The sequence below is a fragment of the Triturus cristatus genome, chromosome 7, assembly GCF_964204655.1.
Source record: "Triturus cristatus chromosome 7, aTriCri1.1, whole genome shotgun sequence".
Classification (NCBI taxonomy): domain Eukaryota; kingdom Metazoa; phylum Chordata; class Amphibia; order Caudata; family Salamandridae; genus Triturus; species Triturus cristatus.
The window spans coordinates 1,248,743,679-1,248,770,074 of NC_140590.1; the positions used below are offsets into that span (position 1 = coordinate 1,248,743,679).

Sequence of the window (26,396 nt, forward strand, 5' to 3'; positions counted from 1 at the left end):
TATAGGTCCAGCATACATGCCCCTGGGTATATATCTAACATCTAGGAACTGCATACCTTTCTTCTTAGATAGTTACTTGTGTAACACAACCAGTGGGAGACCCGTGCTCTAATCCTGTGGGGTGGTTTGGGGGGGGGGGTGGGATTTTGTTATCACAGACACATTCTGGTGTCAGAACGCACCTGTGAACCAAAGATTACGTCACTGGTGACTTGTAATAGTTTATTATTAAAGCTTGTTACAACATAGGGGTTTTAGCAACTCAGAGAACCTTTAATCTTACACTGGGGCGCATGGAGGCTTAAGAACGGAGAGGTTGTTGAGTCAAACATACTGAGGATCATCTGGGCGTTCATCAGGGATTTTAGAGTTGAGGAAATATAGATGTTTGTAATTGGTCACTGGTGGCAGATGCATGTCGAGATTCCTTGCTGACGGGGAGAGTCTGAGTTTGTCAAGATGGAAATATATCATGGAGTGTTAAATTAAGGTCAACAACATTGACTTACAAAACATTGCATCTGCTACAACACCACGATAAGTATAAATGTACTATTAAGTCCACAGCTACTTATCTTGAAGCCGTAGTGGTAGTTGCTATGATATTTTTGTCATTCGGTGTATTGCATGAGACATAGGGACCCCCAAGCTCCCAGCCTCATGGAGGTCAGAGTAGTTATTGTGGAGAATGCTGGTAAGTAGGTTATCTCAGCATTTGACTGTTAAATATCAGGGGAGTGGATGGCCATTCAGTGTCTGACTGTCTCGAACTAGACTGACATTGGGAGGTGAAGGAACTGGAGAAAGAACACCTTGGTAATATAAAATATAATATAAAAGATGAAGTAATATCCAAACGAGGAGATGATGTTACAGAAGGTGGTGGTGTAGAAGTAGAAAAGGAAAGGGCTTACAACCCGAGGACTTATTTTTGGTTCAGTGGCTGTCCTGTCTGTCGTATTTCAAGTGCGCTATTGCCTATGACATTTGTAATATGGAGAACGGAATATTTGCCACTTATTGATGGAGTATCCCATCCACCAAACTCTAAATGATGCCCTAAGTCTAGAATAATCTATTTATTTATGGATTTTTATATAGCGCAAACTTTAACCGAAGGTGTCAGAGCGCTTTACAATAGAACCAGTCACATTACATAAGGACTTCAGAGTACATGAATTACATAAAGATACAAACAGATAAACTCTAAATTCACACAAGAATGGTAGTAAGTACATAGGTCTACTACAGATACTAGTGGTTAGAGTTACATACATACAAGTTGCAAATTCACACAAGGTTACATTTTAAGAACAGTTGAAGCGATTAGGGTTGGACAAATATATATTACATATTTACACAGCATCATCTTCTCGCCATTGCTGGGGTTGTTGCTTTCAGCCTGGCCTTCAGTTTGTTGTTGCACTCACTGGCATTGATCTTGGGCCTGGAGGGATCCTCGAACTGGTGATGGCCAGATGTCTTCCACGCTTGCTATCCCGGTGTCTCAACACTCCTGGGAACTTGAGAATAGTTTATGGCACCGGGGCCAGTTCAGCGCCGCGGGAGGCTGGTAGCTAAGGAGTGCAGGGGTGGGGACGTCATGGCCGCCTCATTCCCTTTAACATGGCTGCTTTCAACCATCCCCCGCCCCGGGAGATCACTGACATGCAGGCGAGCAGTGCAAGCAGAGAGGCAGCGTTGAAGTGCCCCCGCAGCTTTGTCCCAGCTTGGAATCCCATCTTCTCTGGCAAGAGGATGGGGTGTACAGGACAGCAGGACCTGAGGCCATCTGCAGACATATAGAATGGCCGCCCAGCTCTCTTTCCCCGACAGTTCACAGGGTTACTGGGATTGGGGAAGGCAGCGACCTCCCAGCTCATATATGGCTGCTTTGCAAGTGGGGACAGATGCTGTGGGGTGGAAGAACAGGTGGCCATCTGCAGAAACGTCTCCCAACACTCACTGAGATTTGTGCTGATGGTGAGCCAAGCCCGGAACTGGGGGATCTCCCCAGGTTCCCACCTCAACAACTCTCACCTCTGCAGGGCCTGTAGAAGTCAAAAACCTTTTAAGGGGTTCACTGATGCACCTGGTACTCAAACCAACAAAGAAGAGATTGGCACGGAAGCTGTAATATCAAAATAATGCATTTATTAACCTCACATGAGGGAGACTGCGTCAATACGGTACCCTCAGGCCACTGTAGGAGGCATTGTAAGGAGTACAGAGAACAGGGGCATTATATGTGCATTTGTTGCATAATCAGCACGAGACCAAGGGGAGGTACTGGCACATTCAAGAATAGATATTGACTAATATGGGTATTTCAAAATTGCTTGCTCAACAAAGTGGGAGGGGAGACATTTCTCCTTACATCAGTAAGAACAGCCTGACAGTTATACACTAGGAGCAGGTGTATTGGCAGCTACAGGTCTTTCTGAGCATGTGCAAAGCTCTGGCTCAGTGCTGAAGGAGTTAACTATGTCACATGACACAAGCAGAATACAAGGGCAGTCAACACAGAAGAGGGAGAAAGCACATGGCGAGCACATGGCTAAATAAAATGGCTGCCACAAACAAAATGGCTTGAGCTGATGCTAACAGCCATGGCAGCTCGCTTCCACAGATGGCCGTTTTAGCATTAGCTGAAGACATCCTTTATGATCTAGACGGAATATAGGAAATATTTTGCACATTTATTCTCATAAATTCATTAATATTCTGATCCATTGCTAGGTGGGCATTTACATTCCAAGCATTTCATTAAGCGGGTATATATAAGGTATGAGCAGGAGTACAAAGGGAACAGAGGATTGGGTCATAATTAACACACAGGTACCAGGAGAACACATATCTAATAAAAAACATGTTCAATAGACTTTTCCGATGTTCTTTTTATGAGGGCTAGAGTATCACTTAATATACTTAGGAAGATGGCAAAGAAGAATTTATCGATTGTTTAGCAAAATGTTTCTCTTGCAGAATAAACATTACTAATGCAAATATTAAAGAAAATACAAGGATCATTACAAAAATTATCCTGGATGCAGGGGACCAGGAGGACCAAACGGGGCGCAAAGGGCTGCTCCTCCTCAAAAATGGGCCGACCAAAGGGGTACATTACTAACAAAAGAAGTCCTTGGGAAATTGAAGCCGCAGTACAACCAGCCAGAGGGGAGTCTTCTCCCTGTGTCCGTCTGAGCCTCACAGGCAGGCTCTTGTTGTTCCCACGGTGGAGCTGCACAAATTGCAACTCAAGAAAGCAATCATGGCCCAGTTTTAAGGGAAAAGTTTCGACAGTAGGAAACCTGAAACAGGTAACCTTCTGTCAACACTATCTACCCCTAGTTCTGGCAAGTGGGCACAAACTTGTAGGAGGTAAATAGCACATTGAGCTAGCTAGAAAATATTAATAACCAACTACCAATATTACCAATTCCTTCAGCATTTGTACTAGTGTAACATGAGGGCGCATGAATGCAAACTGAATCCCATTGCCTCCTTATCTCAGCCCTTGCACAGTAATCTTTAAACTACAAGCATTGGTGCTATATACATGGCAAAGATATTCTCTGCATATGGCCTACAGACACTGCTATCCTTTGATAATGTTATTCAATAGGATAAACCCCACCTGCATATCTCCTACACTTGTATTATGTCTCAAGAAAACAGTGATATCCCCATTTGCTCCTAACAGAATATGCAATATTTCCTGTAGCTAATGTTACCAAAAACAGATCTGTAGTGCTTTACCCTGCAGTGTGAGAATCAGGACTGTCACAGTGGCTCCCTGCGTGGAAATTTCACGTTCAGTAGGGCTGGTCAGTTCTAAAAACAGACCTTGGTCTCTGACCCTTAAACCTGTTTTCCCCTGACAGTAAGGCTATTCCATGCAGTCTTTCCAATTCAAAGCAACTCTGAAGAATCACAGCTGAAAGGCAGTCCTGTTCCGTACCTGTGGTCTAACAATTTTAAAGGTAGGATAATAACTTTTGCTGGTTTCTTTATACCTCGTGCAGTGTGTGGTGTGCTTTCTAGCAGTTTAGATGTCAGCTGCTTGTTCTATACTCGCATGTGTGCATTACTGAAGCCTGAGATCAGTTTGAAAACTGCCCCGAGTGGCAGAACTGCTTTTATAAAGTAAATTTTGTCCAAATTCAACTTTGGTGGTAGGGGCACTTAAAAATTGATAACCTACAATGTTTTTGCATATTAGGGACCCCCAGGGACTCTCCTAGATATCCCAGGGGTAGGGGATCGGAAATTTATATGGTACACCCTTAAAAAATGAGTTTTTATACGCCTGGGTAAAGTGAAATTTCACATTTCCACATTGTGGTTAAGTGCTGCTTAAATTTAACTTTGATGCTAGGAGCTTATATTTCACAGTATGATTATTAGACATTACAAAGATCAAAAACGATTTTAGTGCAATTATTTTTAATAACATTTTTTTCTTCATATAGTCAAATTTCTTTTTTAATAATTATCACTAACCCTTTTGATGTTTCCACATATGAAAAGCAAGCCTCATTCCCTTACTTGCGCCTTTAAATGCATTTATTTATAACACTAAGCACAGAAGCTTTACAGAAACATGAAATATCCCGCGCCACTTTTTAAAGGGCAGTAATTATTTTACCATCAGATCTACAGATGTACTTATGTAAAAGGCAACAAGTAAAAAAAGTCCTTACTTTTAATCCTTTCTCTTTTATCCAAAACAATGAAACTGTATTTCTAACTTTCAAAATCAGCAGTCTTTAATGAACGTGCCTTCATACAATGTTGCACCAACTTAAGATCTAGTTGACCCAGCATTTTCCTCTGTAGCTTGTGGCCAGGATAGCCATGTGTTATTTACTCAGCTGTGTTTTTTACGACCAGCAGGCGTCAACTTCTTAAGCTTTTTCAGGAGAAAACCCCTTTTACTGTATTGTAATGTCCTGAAAAAGTGTAATCTCCTTTTTTGTGTCAAATAGCTGCTTCTCAGTGAGACAGCTTAAACACAGCTGCTTGAAAGCTCTTTTTGTGGTGCTGAAATGTGAGCACGGTCACAGTCTATTTAAAACTCAGGCATTGCAAGCCAGTCAAAATCTATCATTTTGTAATGTCGTGTTTATTTCTACAACAACCAATTCACTCAGATGATGTGAATTCCTTTTAATATTAATATATATAAGGATAAATGCTGTAACATTTTGTATGGAGTCCTAGTAATGTAAAGCACACAATTTAGTTTTTACTTCCTTTCTATGATGCCTATTTTCTTCCTTTTGATTGTCAATTCTAATTTATCTTTACCATTGTTGCAATTTGCACATACAGACTTTGTTACTATTTTACTTCTAATGTGCTATTTAGCATATGTTACATAATTCATTTCTTGAATTTTAAATGTAATTCATTCAACGACATTTGCATAACAGAATGACAACAAAAACCAAATTGAGCTCATTCCAGACATTTTCATCAAGGGGGCCACATATTCATAACACACAACACAGCATGCTTAAGGCTAGCCATTCTTACACAAAAAAAACCATAGTCTACTTTACTGAAACAAGTACTTTCAAGCATTTCAGTCCACAACCACATACAACAAAAAAAAGAATGAATCCACAAATCAACACTTAGGACAAAAACAAGAGGCAGTCCACAGACGGCACTCAAACCAAACCATTTGTGTTTTAAAAAAATATTTTTATTTTATTTTCACCATCACTTTTCCATTCATCATTACTAAACAAAACCATACAATATTATACAAAATTTTGCTTTTTCCCATTTTTTTAACACCAAAAGAAGAATCAAACGAAGACGGAAAAAACAGGTTCCAACAACCTGACGAGTAACTATATCTTCTTCAGCGAGGCAGCCAGAGAATAAATAATTCAATAAATCTATTGTGTGCCAGATACATTCCGGATACCCGACCCCCAATCAGTAAAACATATACAGTTTTTTAAACAATTCAAAAGTAATCAAAAGTTATGGCTGGGGTCGCTCAAACCTGGCCTTCCAATCGGTAACTGGGGCCCAAATAAGTTTTCCCAGTTTCATAGCCTTCCACCATTTCTTCTCGTAAAGGGCTTTTTCCAAACTATAAATGGCTAAGAGCCGTGATACCCATTGTTGGAAGGTAGGAGGATTAGGATCCTTCCAAGCTGCTGCAACACAAATCCTAACAACCGCCATGGCTAAAAATAAAAACTCATGGTGGGCTACTTGAACACCAGCCCTGCCCACACCTAAAACCACCAATTCGGTTAGTTATGCTGATTTGAATCCTCAAGGTTTGTCCCATAAAATGCTCAATTGCCCTTTTCAGAGGATCCAACCTAGGGCAAGAGGCGAACATATGTACTGTGTCAGCCTCCGTGCAACTACAACGCGGACAGCAGATACCCATTGTCCCTCCCCACTGGGCTATTCTTGCGGGGGTATAATAAAGTTCAAAAATGGTTTTAAAGTGTTGAGCTTGTAGATTAGCTACCTTCAATATCGTGCATCCTAACTTAAGTGAGGCTATAAACTCGCTCCTTTCAATACCGAGCTTCCCCCGCCATTTCTCAGAATATTTATCCAGATCATCATTTTGATATTGGTTAAGCTCATTATAAATCTGGGTTATAGAGCACCCCTCGGGATTTTGCACCCTTTCCATAACTGTGTCTCTGTTAAAGGCTCTTGCTCCCCCACTTTTCTTTACAAGAGCCGACCGGATCTGTAAGAATTAAAAAAATTCCCTACGCTCCAAGCTAAACCGGGTTTGATCTCTTTCGAATGTAATTATACCATCAGAATCTATGATGTCGCCAACTGTTTTAACACCCAACCCGTCCCACCGCCTCATTACACTATCATGAAAGACCTCGGGTAAAATTGGATTCCCAAATAGAGGAGTATAGCGGTTCAGTCTTCCCAGTCCCAGCTTTTTCAAGTCTTAAATTTAACTTTTTTGTAATAGTTGGCCTCACTAAATTTCAGAAGCCAATTACGCACTTCACCGTCTATGAGTAGATCGTATACATCAGGTACTGCCTCATCTTCCCTCCACCTATCAATAACAGTGCCTCCCAGCAGCCCACGCATATATTGTAATACTGCGACCCAGTAATATGCTTTTAAATCAGGCACTGCCCAGCCTCCTTTCTCCCTGGGGAGGGTCATAAATGTAAGTGCCCTTCTCATCTTCCCTTGTGCCCAAATAAACCTATTTATCATTCTTTCCATTTCTTTAAACAAGCAGTTATCAAACTTCAGGGGTATCGTTCTAAACAAATATAAAACTTTTGGGAGAAATATCACTTTAATAATATTACATCTTCCCACAATTGAGAAGTGTACATTATTCAACCTATCAAGATCCCTCCTTGATTTCTGGATCACAGGTGCCAGATTAATTTCAATGACTTTCGTTAAGTCTGACGTAATAACAACCCCTAAATAGCTGGCCGACTCAGTCACTCGTGGGTCTTCCAAATTGGTCCTTGCATTAACAACAATTTGCGTCTTTCCCCGGTTAAGTCTGTAACCAGAAGCTGCCCCGAAGCACTCTGCCTCATGTTCTATTTCACCTAGCGCTACTGTGGGGTTAGCGGTCGTGATTGCCAGGTCGTCTGCATACCTCAAAATCTTAGTCTCAAATCCATTAAGCCGTATTGAGGAAATGCCTTTATTTAGCTCTATTCTCCTTATAAAGGGATCAATGTAAAAGGCAAAAAGTAGGGGTGAACACGGGCACCCCTGCCTGGTTCCTCGCTTAATATCTATTGAATCGCTCTGTCCTCCCATTAGACGGAGTCAAATCTTAGGATTCCTGTACACAGCCTGTATGGCTCTTATACGTCCCTTACCAATATTTACATTCTCCAGTACCGACCAGAGAAAGCCCCACGAGACCCTATCAAACGCCTTCTCCGCATCAAGCAGTATAAGCGCCATAGGGTCTCGTGTGGCTGATGTACCGTCAAACAGGGCGCAGACTCTCCTGATATGCTCCGCAGTCCCCCTACCAGGGATAAAGCCATGCTGGCGGGGCGAGATCACCTTCCCTATAATTGTACTAAGACGTTTGCTAAGATTTTTGAATAAATCTTTGAATCACTGTTCATTAGGCTAATAGGCCTATAAGATCCTGGCTCATTAGGGGGTTTACCTTTCTTTAAGAAGATAATCATACTAGCTTCTCCCCATGATTGCGGAGGGGTTTGTCCATTCTGTACCTGGCACATTATACAACATAGAACTTCCCTCAGTACTACAAAGAATGTTTTATAGAATTCTATAGGAATAAGATCAGGGCCTACCGCCTTGCCCGGTGGTAAATCTTTAATAGCTCCCTGGATTTCCTCGTCCGTAAAGCTAACATCCATGGCTATAGAATCTCCTGTAGAAAACGCCTCAAAAGGGGCTAGCTCTAGGTAATCCCTTATATCTTTGGGATCCCTAGCAGTGTCCTCACTATATAAATTTTGATAAAAGCCATAAAATACTTTGCAGATATCCGTGGGGGTGGTAGCAACCGTCCCCTCTGATATTTTAATTTCCATGATATCTCCCCTAGTAGCTATCTGTCTGGTCCTCACTGCGAGAATGTGACCAACTTGCTCGCTAAATTCATGGTGGGTTTGTTTCCAAGCCAAGTATTTACCAGCAGCTTTAGCGGCCATAATATCCTCTAAAAATCAAATCTAAGGATTCTAATATGGGACTTCAAATCCTATGAGATTAAAAAGGATACAGAAAACGATAAATAACAAAACGAGGACACAAGAATTGTGAATGAATCAAGAGGGAGAAAAAATAATACTGTCTTGATAAAGATGGAGAAATTATAGAAACCATCGAAACGCGTCGACGCAAATGTGGTGGACATAATCCTTGAGGGAATTCAGTGCTGTATTAGCGTAAATTTAAATGCAACCAGGCTGAGTTCTTACATTAACTGCCCAGGATGTGTCATTGAAACAACAAAGTGCATTGTCTTTAGGATTTTCTTTCTCTCTTCCCTTTTTTCTATATGTAGAATTGTGTAATTGATTGTTTTATTGTATGCTATGGGATTTTTGGTATAAATTGTCTCTATGAAAGATAGGTGTAGGAATTGTATTTATGAAAGATAGGTACAAGAATTGTAAGGAAAACTGTTTTTATGCATATGCTTTTTAAATTACTTTGAATGAGGAATCATTTTTAATTCAATGAATTTATTTTAATAAAATATATGTTGCATATATAAAGGTGAATAATTGTGAATTTCAGTTTATGTTAATATTATTGTGCTGTGTAGTAGAACCATACTAGTGTGGGTGCTGAAAGATAAGAGATAGACTCTAATCTTCTATTGGTGAAGATAATACTCCATACTTTTACTGGGGGACAATTCATTGAACTTGTTAAGAGTACCCTACTCCCTTGGTCACAACAAGGGTCTCTCTCTATTGTTTAAACAAACAAAATGGCTTCAGCTGATGCTAATAGCCATGGCAGCTAGTTTGCACAGGCCCGCCGCTGCGACCAGCAGTCCATAGTCGGCACTGCGCCGTGGCTCGCTGGTCAGGTAGTGGGGACATGCTGGGGGGGGGGGGATACTTTGGGGTTCTACGCCACAAGGCGATCCCTAGACCGGGAGCTCTCTGGTGGGAGCTCCTACGTGGTGGGCATCTTGACTATGACACCCCTTGACTATGACTATAACACTATGAGTGAATTTGCTACTAGTCGTAGAGTGGACAGGTACTGCAAGAATTGCTATAACAAAAAAATCATGATTGTAGCAGCAGGAGGAAAACCATTCCGTCTCAGGTTCAGTAAAAGATCGGCAGATGAGAGCCATCAGTGTAATTAGATGGGTGAACAGTCTGAATGTTGCCTAGCTGTCAATGTGAATACAAATCTACACAATGTGTTTATGTTGACCTGTAGTGAGGAAGTTGGACGGTGGTCTATCACAATATAGCAGTGGAAATATCAGCTTACAAAAGTATTACATTGACAATCATATAAACATAGTACATTCTATGTACTTACCTTGATGATGTCCTTACTAATAATGCAACTTTATAGTGGGATTGCAGTGTAGTGACATACACCCAGTGGAACACTTGTGTGAGAGTGGTCCTGAGGGAGGCAGGTGGTCGGAACGCAGAATTCAGATTGGAGAGTGTTGAATATGTTATGGAAGATGGGATAAAGGATGAGTCTGTGTGGCAGGAGGGGAATGGGGTCATTTAGAGAATGGTGCAAAATACTGGCGCAAACACTTCTAGTGCAAACAACGTTTGCATTACGTGTTTATGAGTTTTGAAAAACAACCCCTCTAAAAATTGCGTGAAATGCAAGCAAACAGTAGTCCCCATCCTGTCCTGCACATTTGTTCCCACTTTTTCATAATGTGGGCTCAAAGTTGCAGTACCACTGAGTCCTGGTGCAAACTAAGAGCAAGTGCACTTTGCTCTTAGCTCTAAATCGGTGATGCTGCTAACATGGACACAGATATCTGTGCCTCCTTTACCACTCTTGCTGTGGTCTCAATTTCCCTATAATGGCTATAGGATCCTAGATAAGAAATGTAGAAGATCAAAATGATGTTAGTTGGAGGTAAAAGAGGGTCATTGGAAAATTACACAATAGGACTATGCAACAGCATAAATAACTTGTGTGCCAAAAGAGCCATAGTGGAGACAGAAGGAAAGGTTAGTGGACAGGAGTGTGGGAAGAACCTCGGCTGGCAAAGACGATGGAAGGAGGCAAAAAGAGCAGAGTGGGACCAACTGGTAGAGCAGGAGACTGGATGAGAAGCTCGAAGGAAAGATCTTAAAGTAACCATACCAAGTCAGGTTTTGGAGGAGAAATGTGGGCAAAGTCACTTACTGATGAGTTGGACTGGATTAATGGGATGTGAATAGAGAGAAAGGAGGGCGACTGAGATTGAAATAAAGTGCAGTGATAGGTTTTGGTAGTAAGTGTAAGGTTTCAATTCTTGTAGATGAGATGATCCCACTACCAACGAAAGGGTAAAACAATCCAACTACTTGTGAGAAGATGAAATGCATGAGCTCCTTGTTTGAGGTGAGGCCTTGGCATTTCATGCGAGGTGAGATTTCTTAGGTCCATGTACAAGGTGTGATGCTCAGCTCCCTGTTTGAGAGTGAGTGATGCTGGCCTTTTCGTGAGACGAGATAGTGTGGGTGCATGTCTGCTGATTGTCCTGGCCAAGTCCATGCTGGATGCCAAGTTGGGCTGAGATGGTCATCCCTACTCCCTGGAACAAGAAGTCTGGGCTTTGTAGCTGAGACTAGAGTCTTAAGGGACAGACATGTTACTAATGAAGCTTTGGGATGTGCTTAACCCATGTACTTACTTTCTTTTGTTTTAGGTCATTTTGTGGCGTTGTGTCTTGCTTAAGGATGGATAGAGACAAATGCGTGCGTTTCAAGACACTCACGACTCTTACACTTCATTGCGCCCTGCTCGTTTTCTATTCCACCAGGGTATTTGCCAGTTGCAGGACAGGCACTGCCAATGAATGCAAGAAACTAGGCTTCATCCCGGGCCACAACCTGGTGGGTGAGGGCATTGACATAGTTACATTGTGGAGGAAAGAGTCCTACCTGGTAAACACAGATAGATATAAGAGGGCAGATGGCACCTGCACCATCTGTGCCAACTCCATGCTGGAGGGACAGCTGCAGAAGCTGCACCTCTCTGTGGTAGACTGGCGGGTTCACAATAAGTGCAGCCGCCACGTATCCAGCTCTGTCATTCACTCCTGCTTCCAGGTGATGGAGTCGGCAGCGTCCAGCGTAAAGAATGACTGGAAAGTGGAGCCGGAAATTTACGTCAACCCACAAGCCAGCATGAAGGCCGTTATGGCTGGATCACACTACAGCCTCGATCAGTTTGCTGGGGGCAAATCCGGGACTGACCGCTACAGCTATACAAGCCATGAGATCTCCTGCACCTATTACAGGTAACCAGTTATTCAATTTTTCAGTGCCACCAGAATGTGGAATTTGATTGCAGAAATGTATTGATCATGCCTCCCTGGTGTCCTGATTTCCCCAGTGTGCTCGACACCGCAGTCCTTGCTCAGTCTCTTGCTTTCACCTCTAGTGCTCTCTGACTGTCTTAGACCTTTATAGAGGTATTCCTCCTGTTGAACCACTTGTTCTAGAGCAGCAGCACTGGTAAAGAGACACTAAGGACTGAGCCTAGCATAATAACATAACAGGCCTGTTTGTAGGGTGCCTACTCACCCTGAGCAGGTCTTTTGGTGCTGACAGATATCAGCAGTGTTAAGTGGCCATCCAGTGTAGATTTAAAAAACTGTTGATTTTCCCCACTAATGCATCTCTAACAATCACCAACAATGCACATTTTCTGTGGGGCTGGAGCAATTTTCAAAATGTGGGTGCTGGCATCAATGTTACATCCCTTAAGCCATAGGGATTGTGAAAAATCCAAGCGGCACGCAAAGGACAAGGATAGCAAATGAATCACGCGCATTCAGAAGGAGAGTGGTAAGGGTGTCGTATGAAGCTGGGGATGCATTTTGGAGCACTCTGTTGCAAAGGGTGTAGTAGCTCACTGTCAATTACTGACAACGCAATTTCCATTGAAATGGGCCCAGAATGTGCAGTGACTTGTAGTTTTAGCTATAACGTTATATAGCACACTAACAATACTATACGCAATTCGTTTTCTGACAGTATTTGCCATTTGTGCTTCACCAAGTAAATTGCCTTGATTTGTTGTTATCCTACTAAAAAATCTTTGTTTCAATTGCACTTCAAAATTACAAAAAATTGTGCCTCATTTGTGTTTCTGATATATTTTGAATTACTTGTAGTTATTTTACAGCTAGTTAAACTTTCTTGTGTTAGAGAAAAAAGTGATATCCTACAGTCTTCCTTTTAACGCTTCCTGTACCCCAGCAAGCTTGTCAGATAGCTCTCTTTAGAAAATCATCTAACTTTGCAGTAAGAAAGAAAAGGAAATACCAGTCTCCATGTTAAAAGAACAAACAGTAATTTGTTAGAAGACATAGCCTGACATTTGACCTGTCTTAAAAGCACAGCAAATCTGACAAGATGGAAATAAAAGGAAAAGGGATCTTACCTTCTGAACTCCAGCATAGTTACTTTGGGGGTGCTGCAGCACACACTGCACTTCTAATTCCAGTGCCTATGGACATTTTAATCATGATTGATTATGACTGCTGGGTATTGAGCCGTACTGTGTCATCATTCGTCAGATGAATCCTTTAAGCCTAGTGCTCTCCTAAAACAGAAAGAACAATTGATGGACAGAATGCAGAACAATATCATACATTCACCCCAGTACAGAGATCTGGGCCAATATCCATAATTTTTTTGCACCCCATGCCATTCCAGTTTGAACCCAGCCATATGCAAATCAGTCTGGACCCTGTGCCCAATGGGTACAGTCCAGCCCGAACTGCCTGGCCAGGTCCTCCCTGGAATGGAAACAAGCATCCTAGGATCGGTTTCGAGGTTATACCCCTCATCAGCCAGGAAAGCTTGACTCCAGTGACATGGAGCGCACAGGACCCACGTCTGGGCATACACGTCCCATCGGTGTGTCTTTTGCCTCCTAAAACAATCAGCGTGTGAGAAAAGCCTACCTGTTACCCTGCAGGCCGTCTACTTCCGTGTTGGAGGGTGCACATTTTAAGGAGGTGATTGAAGTCGGCGGAATTTCCAAAACACTCTTTCTTGTATATAACGTATTGTCAAATTCTGTTACTTTGTCATTCGGAAAACTAAACATAGTTGCTAGAAAAAAAATGAATACACACAAGTGTGCAATAAAAAGAAGATATTCTCTGAATTCACACATCTCTTTTTCCCCATTCTAACCCACCATGGCGCATAGGGCCACACAGCTAATTCCATTGATTCTGTGGAAATCAAATTGATTTGTTCTTTTACCACGTCCTTTGTGCTTCAAGATGTAGATTCCAATCACAGCATGAGAATCATAAGCAGTTCTACTTGAAAAACCAAGTGGCTTATTTATGAGCCCTTGCGTCACTTTTGCGCCGCCGGTGTGTCACTTTTTGTTCACCATGTCACATTTACAAAGTGACGCATCTAGATAGATGCGTCACTTTGTAAATCCCTACGCCACATTATACCTGCCCCAGGTATAATGTATGCAGGGTGGGCATTCGGACGCAAGTAAGCCTAGTAGAAGTGATGCAGTGAAATCTATGAGATGTCACTGTGCCACTTCTAGGACGCAAATGCCTCAATATCTTACGCCTGGCTCACAGCAGGCATAAGACTGACGCAGGCACATTTGAAATGGGACTTGGCTATGTGAAATGACCCATTGCTGAAGTTGCATCACTTTTGTGACACACTCTAGCAATGAGTCATTTTTGCTCCTACAGTTACATCAGAAATACTGACGTATCTGTAACTCCTTGGGACATGATGCGTCATACCGTAAATATGACGCATCCAATAAGTCGCAAGGAGGGCGCAATGGAAAGTGACGCATTGCTGTTTTCACTCAGCGATGCGTCACTTTACATAAATGAGGCCCTGACCATTTTAATTCCAGGTTGGATGATGTCACCTGAGAACCCGCTGGAGCGTGTTTTCTGCATTTGGCAATACTGAAAAAAGCACAGCTCCCTCATCTTTTTTTTGGGGGGGGGGGGGGGGGGGCTCACAGCATACGGTAATTGAACACTAACCAGTAGGTCCAGATAATCAGCTTTGGAGCCAACTATTTTAAAATGTTTTTCATGCAGCTTGGAGGACACTTTTTAAAGTCCAGCAGTCAACCGAACAACCATCCTTTTCAGGCACACCACGGCCACAGGTTTTAGTCACTATACTGCACTTGGAAGCCCACTTTTTCAGTTTTCATTGCTATAAATAGAGAATAAAACAGCAAGGATATGTGAACAGCATATTTAAGAACCTGTGGTAAGATCATACAAAGTTAGCTTCTGGTTTTTGCGGGAAAGTTTGGGTCCATGATGTAGTAGTCATGCAGAAATTAGACAGCACTGCGGAATAACTGACCAAAACATACAAAATGCATGTAGTTCACAGAATGGTAGCGAGCATCGCATCGAGTAAACATGTATTGAGGTGGTAGAAACAAAGTCATCACTAAATGAAATAACATGAATGGTTGTGTATTTTATTGTTTGATTAATATAAAAACATTACAATATAAAAACATTAATTTAATATTTCATGCTCCGTTGCTTGGTCGCAATCTAGAAAGATGTAACAATTGAGTGTTGGCATTTACAAGAGATAAAAATGTCCTTCTAAAAAGAGGTAACTGTCATTGTGCTACAGCATGTGCAAAGTGGCGCAAAAGTGCACAGGTGTTTGCAGTCCGGTACAAGATCAAGAAGCTGGTATGTCACGATAGCTGGTGCAGTAATAATTATTGTCGTTAAATTCATGAATGAATACAGTCAATGGTAGCATGTTAGGCTGCGGGTTTGCCTGTCCCACGCTGTATTGTACTGTTTTATGTGGGATTCGGTGATACAGAAAGTCTGTAGCGGTCTGTTGACGTTGGTTATTTCCACTCGACCCGCACAGTTTGTTACTTCATATTCCGTGAACATAATTCCACAGTTCTTAAAGTTTGGCCAGTTTTGCCGGATGAGACTGGTGCTCGTCGTTACGTGTAAAGTAGCACTGAGATGATGTAAGGTCCGCCCTAAGGTTAGTTGTAGGGTTTGTAAGAGTGCTGTCGAGATTTTGAACTGTGATGAGGCTCGGAGTTGCTCCGGGTCAAGAAAACAGGTTTGCGGCGCGGGCTGCTGAAATTATTCGCCTTTGCTGCGTCCTCCTCTTGCTGCTTCGTCATGGAGACACTTCGGGGGCTGAGTTTCCTGAGTGCCCCTTAGGCGGCCTGGACTTGCGGGATGCACAGTGGATAAAGTTCGTCAGACTGATGTTTAGAGGCATTTTTTTTGGGTGAGAGTTTTATATAGCACGGACAAGACCACAGGGGGTATCAGAGCACTTCACAGAAAGGTAGATATATAGTTACAAGGGTACAAGCAATAGAAACGACATTACAGGGTACAAGCAATAAAAACAACATTAGAACAGGGAGGCCCGGAAAGGGACATCATCGGTCACAACAGAAGCATATTTCAACAGGGGGGAGAGTAAGACTGCGAGGCCAAGTTCTTTCAGTGTACCCCTTTGACTTTCTTAATCGGGAAGCAAGAGTTAATGTCATGGCTGAACAGGGTAGGGCAGAACTAAATGACAATAGCAATCCTTGTAGTACACATGAGATAAGGGAAAAGCATCGCCTTCTCAAGTGGGCTGTGGGACTAGACCCGAAATGTTTTCATCAGAATCAGTTTGACTTCCCTTTTGAATGAAGCGGTGGAATTATTAAATCTTAATTCTGGTGATAAGGAGTTCCAAATTCTAGGTGCAATACCTGAGAATGCTCGATTGTATGTTTTTATGGAATTTCTGTGGTTTAAGTAGTAAGGTGCTGGAGTCTCTAGAGGATCTGGAACCTCCTGAGACCTCATGTTTTTGTACAAGATATAGAGGGGTGTTGAAGTGGAGAGCTTTGTGAGTTATGCAGGCAATTTTTAGATGTATCCTTGCTTCATACGGGAGCCAATTAAGAGCTTTAAACTCAGGCGAGATGTGATTATAATGTTTGGAGCCTGTGATGAGCCTTGCAGCAGAATTGAGAGAGGCCTTGAGTGGGGCAGTCCTTGCTCCCGGAAGACCACATAGGGTTGCACTGCCATAATCCAGCTTACAGATCACTAATGCTTGCACCGCAGTTTTGAGGTCGTTGTGGGGGAGGAACGGTTTTAATTTCCTTACGATGCTTAGATGGAAGTTTGCTCCTTTGGAGAGAGAGCTGATGTGATACTGCATGTTCAGGTGTCTGTCAAGTATTAATCCGAGAGAGCTCGTAGAGTCAATGATATTTGGCGAGCAGTTGAGGGCTGTCAGTTGGTGTATCCATTTTGCAATGACTGGGGACTGTTTAGCAGGGGTGATGAGGAGGAATTCAGTTTTAAGAGTATTCAGTGTCAGATGATTGAGTGTTAGCCAACTTTGTGTTTCTTGAAGCACTGAGTTGAGAGATCTGATGTCCTCTGGGGAGGAGATTTTCAGGTACAGTTGTGTGTCGTCATCATACATGTGATAATGGATGTTGGACACTTTCGGGATTTCTTTTAGAGGTTCCATGAACAGGTTAAAGAGAGTGGGTGAGAGTATGACCCCCTGCGGTACTCCCAGAGTGAGCAGAGAGGGTTCGGAGAGGGACTGATTAACCTTCAGCCTTTGGAATCTATTGTGTAGAAAAGAAGAAAACCAGTTTAGCAACGTCCCAGATAACCCCATTTTGTGCTCCAGTAGACCGATATGGGTATCATGTTTGGCTGTGTCAAACGCTGATGAAAGGTCAAGTAGGATCAAAAGGCATGATTCATTTTGGTCCAGCATACGTAGTGCATCATCCACAATGTGAATAAGAGCAGATCCCATGCTATGACCTTGTCTGAAGCTGGATTGAAATTTGTCAAGAAGTTGGAATTGTTCAATATGACTACAAAGTTGGGTGTGAATGCATTTCTCCAGGAGCTTTGCCAGTGTGGGAATGGTGGAGATTGGACGAAAATTGTGAAGATTGATCTGGTCAGCCGTTGTTTTTTTTAGTATGGGGGTGACCTGCCCGGACTTTAGGCAGTCCAGGATAGACCCTTTGAGCAGAGAGGCGTTAACCACTAAATGAAATAGACATTTAAGATCTGCAAATAACCACGCTTTTGCATGCCCTAACTCAGTCATGAAGGCAAGGACTCCAATCGACCTAATAAAAAGTGTGCTGAATTGCACAAAACCCGAATCACTTACACCCAGTCAGGCAATAGACGACAATATCTGTGACGTGTCAGAGAGGGTGGGGTAGGCACGGAGAGTGTTACATGTGTGATGTACTACTGCAAGTCTGCCAATGTCAACTTCTTCTGCTTGGCCGTTCCTGATATGATGTTAGTCTTTGCAAGTGTATCTCGACGTTTGTTGTCCTGTGCATACTTCAGATCCTGGGGTAGTGTCAGTTGTTCATGTTGTCTTGTTCAGCGAGTGGCAGAGAGGTGAAAGGCAAATTGCCGGTTGGATCAGACATCATCTGGGAGGGTGGGGAGAAGGATGAAGAGGGAAGTGTGGACGATGTTGATAGCCAGGCAGTGACATCATAATGGATGAGCGAAGAGTTGGCATCATGGATGTAGGGTGTGGGTAGCCCTTCCGTATGGCTGTCTTTGCTTAGATTAGCCAGTTAATGCAGTGTAACCCGTTACCAGTCAGATACCTTCTCCTCCCAAAAATTGCGTTCTTGTCTGTCTGAAAATTGTTTTTTGATCTTGCAGTCTGTATATAACCTTCTCACATACCGCCACTCTTAACATTTCCCTCAACCATTGTCTCAGAGATGGGAGTGTGGCAGAGTGTCAGTGCCTGCTTATAAGTAGCCTTGCTGCTGCTAGCACTTTGGCTAGGCATGTCTTTTGAAGGTGTGTAATATCGGGAATCCCAGAAAAGTCATTGGGGCATATTCTCAAGGATCTATCACCGAGTTATCGGCACCTTAGTGCAGTCAAAGTCGCGATAAATTCATCGCCCTATTCACAAGCTGGTGCTAACAGCCCATATCACCAGTTTACCTGCGATAGCAGCTGCAAAAACATCGCCACAGATGACCCCGGCAACTATTGGTAATGAGATGCAGAGTGGGCATTCCTGAGCAAAAAGCAGTGACAACACCACTCCACAACATTCTCAACGACCAGCCAGATCGGTGATAAGATCACAAAACAGGCGATAAGGCTCGTTAACAGCAGGAAACTAACACCTGCTCTGACCTGGTGTAAAGTCACCACCCCCAGGACCCCCCCCCCCAGGGCCCTACTCCGGGCCCCCGCTTTTCGGACAAAGATATTGCACATCAACTCCACAAAATCATAAACCCCACAATTCGCCTGTAGTTGCACAATCACAACACCTAACATACATGTGTGGTCAGAAAAAGGAGAATCATACATTCATCTCAGAATATCAAAATAATCCGTTTATTATAGGATAAACCCAAAACAACAATTTGGAAGAGTCATGTCAGGTCTTTTCAGGACATTCTGTAAGTCATAGCCTGCAAGACAAAAACCTAGATAAGGTGTGTCATGCGCTCATCAAAGTACAGAGAGAGATAGAGCGAAAGAGAGATGGAGATAAAGAGAGAAAGAGAGGGAGAGAGAACGAGAGAGAGAGAGAGAGGGAGAGAGAGAGAGAGGGAGAGAGAGAGAGAGGGAGAGTGTGTGAGAGAGAGAGAGAGAGAGAGAGAGAAAGAGAGTGAGAGAGAGAGAGTGAGAGAGAAAGAGAGAGAGAGGGGGAGAGGGAACGCCAACACTGCAGACCCAGGCCTCACTGCTCACCTGCTACCACCGGTGTGTCTCCAACCACGTGCTGGTATACACTGCAGTCCCCCAGGTCACTTATCTGAAACAGTTGCCAGAGACATGAATGGCAGAGGCCATACAGTTGCACACGCCATCATCGCTTACCCACCCCTGCGCAACCAGGCCTCACTGCTCACCTTCCGCCACTGGCATGTCTCCAAGAGGGCCCACCATGTGCCGGTGCTAGTTCCAAGCCCAGGGCCCGCGACCAATGCACTCTCAACATCATGCAGCCCCGCTCCACAGGCCACAAAGTCACACATTTTATTCTGGGTCTTGATTTTGCAATGGCAGAGATCACATCAGTGCACACGGGCTCATCGCAGGCTACACACCGGCTCAGCCCTTTAGGTGCCACTAACACACTGTGACTCGAGAGGCAATGCCACATGTAATGTAATGTAATGTAAATGTACTTTATGAAGCGCAGCTTATGCCCAAAGGCGTCTTGGCGCTATGACATTCTAATCAGGGACAGCTGAGCTAAACACTATGGTAAAAGGGAGAAAAAAGGCTGTATCTATCCTGTGTAAAAACCCACGTTTTTAGTGTCTTCCTGAAACTGAGAAGAGAAGTGGCTGTTTTTAAGGAAAGTGGCAAATAATTCCAAAGCATTGTATGGGGGGGACCACCATTTTCCTGGCTGAGCCTGAGCGTAATGTTCCTGCCGGTATATATCATTTAAATCTTTTCATGAACTGGTCAGGCCCCAGTCACTGCAAAGACTTAACAGCCAATCAGAAGGCTTCAAACTTACACCGTTGTCTAACTGACAGTCAGTGTAGTCTTCTGATGGCTTCTCTTGCTGATTCATATTTGGGTATTTTGAAAATGAAGCGCACCGCTGCATTCTGCAAATTATGGAGTCTGTTCAGAAGGCCTGATGTCAAAGTTAGGTAGAGACTATTACAATAGTCTTTCCGAGTGAGGACCATAGCCATGGTCACTGTTTTTAGAAGATCGGGGGGTAGATACTTTTTGATTTTTCTTAACATCCTTATGGAGCAAAAAGAAGCAGATGTTATTTGTTAACTTGCTCTTTAAATTTTAACTCACTGTCCAACACAATTCCCAAGTTCCTTACCTTGGCAGAGGTTACAGGCAGTGTGTCTAGCTCAGGCGGTCACCAGTCTGGTGTCCAGAGAGAGGGTTTGTTACCAAAGATGATAACCTCGGTTTTTGCCTCGTCAGAGCTATTTCTCCCGTTAGTTAAAGAAACCACAAATTGGGTGTCGTCTGCATATGAGGCCAGGGTGAAGCCCGCATTTTTGATAATCGACGCCAGTGGTGTAACATATAGATTAAAAAATGTGGGGCTCAATGCTGATCCCTGTGGTACGCCACATGGCAGGGAGAACTGCCTGGAAACAAAGTTTCCCATTGCCACGTTTTGTTGTCGATTTGTTAAAAAAGATTTTAGGAGATCCAAAGTCTTTCCTTTTAACTCCAGGTCTTGGAGCCGGTCGACCAAGATCTCGTGGCCGACCATATCAAAGGCCATGGAGAGATCAAGCAGCACCAATGCTGCTATCCCCCCTCCATCCAGAATTTCCCGTATGTCTTCCATTGCCACAATTAGTGCTGATTCAGTGCTATGGTGTTTCCTAAATCCGTGTTGTGTGTCGTCTAACAATGAATTCTCTTCTATATATTTTGAAATTTGTTTATTCATAATTTTCTCTGCCAATTTAGCAGCAAAAGGGAGTCTCAAAATGGGACGATAATTTCTCGGCTCTGCAGAATCCAGGATGTCTTTTTTTATAGTGGGAGAATCGAGGCAAGTTTCCACTGAGTGGGAAAAATCTCACTAGTGAACACCTTGTTAAGGATGTATCCCAATTTGTTTGCCAATTGGGCAGGCAGCATATGGATTATATTGGGGGGGGGGTAGGGATCATATGGTGAGCCAGATTTGATTGATAGAATTAGGTCTCTAATTTGTTCCTCTGGAGAGGCCCGCACTGCCCGCTGGCTCAGGCCTACAGTGCGGTCCAGCAGGGCTCACACCAATCCTACCATGCTGGACCGCCTGGACGGTGCATCATCACAGACTGCACACCCGCTCAGCACTTTAGGTGCCCCTACCTCAGTGCACCGAAAGACACCGTCCCGTGGCGGTGTGCCTGTGCCTGCCGCAATGCATCCGGTGCCACCAAGTCTGTGCACCGCAAGCCATGGACCCTTTATGAGTGAGTCCCTTGGTGCGGATGCCATCATTTCATCCCCGGCACTGGGCAATGTGAGGTGGCAAGGCCATAGGCCCTCATGCATAAATGATACTCACACGGACACACCCAGTTAGAGAGTGGAAATGGCGTCCAGCACGTACGCCAGGCCCTTTTTATTGGCAGGGTCACATGTCCTGTGACGACTGTCCTGGGACATGTAGCATTGTTCCCCCCCCGTGAGCGTAAGCAGAGTGGCCTGGCCTGGCGTATGCCAGTCCAGCATAAGGGTGTGAACAATGACCCCGGGGCGCTGGGCGTGGTTCCTTCGTGGGCTGTACAAGGAAGTAACTAATGCGTATGTCTCCGTTGTAGTGTTTGCGCAACCCGGACCGCAATCAGCAATGTGTCACCCTGTGACCCAAGTCCCACAACATGAGCCACATGGACGTAAGGGGGAATCACTGACCCTACATTCATCCATACTTCCACACTTTAAAGATAATAGACATGACACATCTGTGTGAACATGAATGTTTATTGCACATTCAGTGGAGTTTTGAAGCTGGAGCAGTACAGGGCCATACAAACCCCATCTTACATTGTTTGCCCATGGCAGGCCAGCCAGAGTCCTTCAGGGAATGGCAGGTACATCAGAAGAGGAGGAGTTCAGTCCGCAGTCTGATAGCTGTGTCATTGGTGACCAAACAGAATATGGCAGTCCATGTCAAGGTCCAAGGTGAGTGTCGCAGAGTGCATCGGGGGACAGTGTAAGGATATGATGCAGAGGGCAGAACCAAGCAAAAACAGGCCATATGGCGGAGATGGATGCTACTGCGTCCTTCTGACCACGGAGGCAGATTCATCAGCATCTTTGTCCTCTGCTGTTGCATGTGCCTCACATGTGTGTAGTGGTGTTCTGTCTCCAGTACTGTGTGGCAATGACACCTCAGGGGCCAGAGGTGGAATGTCTGCCGCACTGTGTGGCACTGACACATCAGGGGCCGGAGATGTGGATGGAGTAGTAGCAGCAGCATGCATCAGCGCCAGGCCTTGTGGCAGCAATGCCATGAGGATGGTCTTTAGGGCATTGAGGGACCCAGCTACCTCTCACTGGTGTACAGCCGTGGCAGCCACTCTTTCCGCCCGCGTCCGCTCAATGTTCTCCTTGAGCCACTCTGACTAGACAGTCGTTCTTGTCTCAGAGTCAGGACTCTGGCGATGTCAGCTATGGTTCATTGGAGAGCATGGAGCAGACTGTGGGTGTCTGTTAGGGACTGTGAGTGGTCCCTGATGGGATTTAGACACCCACGTATGGTTTCTAGTTTGGCTGCCATGCCGTCGAACCCCACCTGCACCTGTTCAGCCAGCTTCTCCTGGTACTCAAACACACGGCGTTGGAAGGCCATGTGTTCGTCGTGGGGGTCCTGGGAGGCAGCCGTGGTGGTGGGTGCTGCCTGTTGTGTGTTCGGTGCAGGGGGTGGGTTCTCCACATAGCAGCTGGGCTGCCCTGCTCCTGGAAGTGGGCTGCGGAGGCTCTCCACAAGCTGTTGGAGGGTGTCAGAGTCAAAGGTGTGGTATTCCTCTTCGTCATCAGAGAAGATAGTTTCGGCCTTCTCTGCAGGAGGTGTTGGATTTCCCCCTGCAATGTGACGGGGAGATGCAGTTTAACATTGTGTTCACATGTGTGTTGACGCATTGTACATGTTTACATTCAGACTGCATGACAGTGTTTGGGGGAGCTGCCTATATGATGCGGGACAGTGGACATTTCGAATACATCACGGATGTGTGTTTGTGCTTGTACATTGTCATCTCACATTTCCCTGCAATGCCATTTGTGGTTGGCCAGTTTCTGCACACAAGCGGCACCAGTTGTGTCCTCTGTTCTGTTGTGGATGGGTTGCGGTTTGTGCCACATCGTTGTCAATGTTGATGTGCTCTACATGTACTGTGCATGTACTGCATTTTGGGGGAGTCACCCCTGCAGCTCTGATTTGGCTGCCCCTTATCCCTTACATGTGGTGTGCCTCTGACTTCTGTACTTATACAGTGCTGGGATGTTGCATATTTGGGTGCACTGGTCTCTTGGTGGGATTTGGGGGTCTGGGGCATGGTTTGTCCGCATATGTGCTATGCTTAATTGTGCATGTGTACTATTCTGCCCATCTCCCCCACGTCCCCCCAGTCCCTGGTCGTTACTCACCCTGTTGCTGTTGTGTCCGGTCATGTTGAGCAGTGTCCGGTCCCCCAACTCCTGCCACCGTCTCCCCACTGATGACTGTGGACACCATTACCTCAATCTCGTCCAGTGCCTCCTTCGGCACTGGACTCCCACCTCCAGTCTGCATTGCTGCCTTCCGGTTGTTTGTGAGTTTCTGCTTGGTTTTGCGCTTCACATCATTCCAGCGCCTCGTGACGCCACCCATTGTACTCTCAGCACTCTGGCTGCATTCACCTTGTCCACGATGGTCTTCCATATCCCATTTTTAGTTGCCAGTGACACAGTGGAGGTGACGAACAGTAGTTGATGGTGTTCGACCGCCTCCGTTATCAGGATCCTATTTTCCTGCGGACTGAACCGCTTCTTCCTACTCTTCTTGTCCTTGCCCTTCCCTGACCCCGAACTCCCAGGTTGGTCCTCCGGGAAGCTTGTGGGGTTCTGGTTGTCCTCTGCACTTGCTCCGGCTACCTCCATTGTGCTTCACTGTTGTTTGGCTTTTGTTAGTATGTTTTTTTCTACTTTTATAGTGCATTTTCCCGCTTGACCCGTGTGAATAGCAGGCCTGTGGCTGGTGTTTGTTGATTTTCGTATCGCGATTGGCGTCATCGCTACTATTTTCGCGTTTTTTCAGCATCGCGTTGATTTTAACGCGTTCATTTGACACGTTATCGTGGGTCTATTCCATGGTACCGCCGTGTTGAGAATACCACGTTGACATTGAGTTCTTTTCCCGCGATAGTGCGCTGTGAAGAGTTGCGTTAGGCTACTTTTGTGGTAGTTCTCACACGTTCTTGAGAATATGCCCCACAGACTGATGTGGTCCTGTCATGATTTCTTCTGTGCGGGCATCCTGTTTTTGGATACATACATTTTCCATGTGTGGGCAGAACAAGATCACAAGCTAGCGCCTAGAGGGCCTGTTAGTGCACCATCTAATAGCTTGCAATCAGATACAGTTACCAGAATGTTCTTAGAGGTCAACAAATAATCGATTCTTGAACTTGCGCCTTGGGCACACAATAGGAAAGTAAATTCCCTCCCCCTTCAATGGGCACACACTACGATCCACCATGCATCATCTTGCAGCCCGTCGTTCAACCATGCTCTATTGTCAGCATTTTGTGTATCGATCAATAGCGACAGGCGCTAGTGTCCAGGACCCCTGTGAGCGTGCATGCGGATGTAAATTCTGTCATAACTCTGGAGAGATGCAATAGGAATTGGGTGCTAGATATGTTTGGGGCACAGATGGCTTATGCAAGATTGGCTTATGCAAGAGGGAGATTTTAGCAAATATGTATCGCTCTTTTGGGTCGGTTAAGCTTTTAGTGACTTTGTATGGCAGTGTTTCCCTAAACGAATGGCCACCCACATTCTTTAGAACTGACAAGTGCTACATCTGAGGATTGGGGAGGGTCATTGTGAGGCTGCTGGATATTATCATGCCAATCCAGCCTCATTGTAATATTTCGAATACTTTTTGGAACAATTGTTTTTCTTGGAGCAAAGCAGTGTTGGTTCCTGTGGAGGAGAGTTATGAGAGTATCTGTCCATTTTGATGTAATGGGTCATGCATTTGACCTTCAAAGTCAGAACGTTGAGGGGTATGAGTGTGAATGAAGCCAGTCTAGGACCGTCTGAGACCTAAGTAAAGCTACAGAGCAGGACAGTGTGTGGGCACCTGTGCCTTGTGCATGCAGCATGTGGAAATGTAGATCCCCTAACTGCAGGCGATGGAACAGGGAAATTTGAGGTTTGAGATGTGGTCATCAATACAGTTCTCAGCGGAACAGTAACCGTTTGGTATAGACGACTCTGGGATATGAGTTGTATGGCACTAACTCTTCTCCGAGCTCCAACCCTAGCTGTGTTTGGAGCTTGCTACATCTCTGCGGTGGGTCAAATGTAAGGCTCACTTGTCAGACTACCAGTACATGGCTACCATATGTCACGCCAACTAGGTCAAGAGGTAGAGGATCACAGAATAATAAAAGTCCATACGGTAATGTCAGTATCCTGATGAGTCGAAGGAGTGAGGGTGGGAGATATCAGGAGGTGTCAAATTGCATCTAAAATTGTTTTCTGGTGAGCATAAACAATTATGGTCATGTATGTTAGTATGATAGGAAAGAAGCAGACTATGAAGGAGGGAGAATATTTGTGCAAGATATCCAGGAGGCCCATAGTCAAAGAAAGGTTTTCTAGTAATGAATGATGGCCAAGGGCAAGACCTGGAACGAGCTCCCCACCGACATCAGATGTGCCCCCTCCCTGAACACCTTCAGGAAGACTCTGAAGACCTGGCTCATCGACTGAAACGGACCTGCCGACCCCCCCCCCCCCCCAGCGCCTTGAGACCCTCACGGGTGAGTAGTGTGCTTATAATCACCCTGATTGATTGATTGATTGATTGATTGGGAAGGTTCATGAAGTCCAACGAGAGCTACTAGGAGGTAGAGAAGGGCTGCTGTGTAGTGTAGAGAAATGAGTA

The 26,396-nt window shown here is 44.5% G+C and overlaps 1 pseudogene; it reads left to right on the plus strand.

Annotated features, from left to right (window-relative positions):
* The first annotated feature begins 11,420 nt into the window (after positions 1 to 11,420).
* LOC146811723 (perforin-1-like) overlaps positions 11,421 to 26,396 on the plus strand; it is a 71,296-nt pseudogene continuing 56,320 nt past the window's right edge.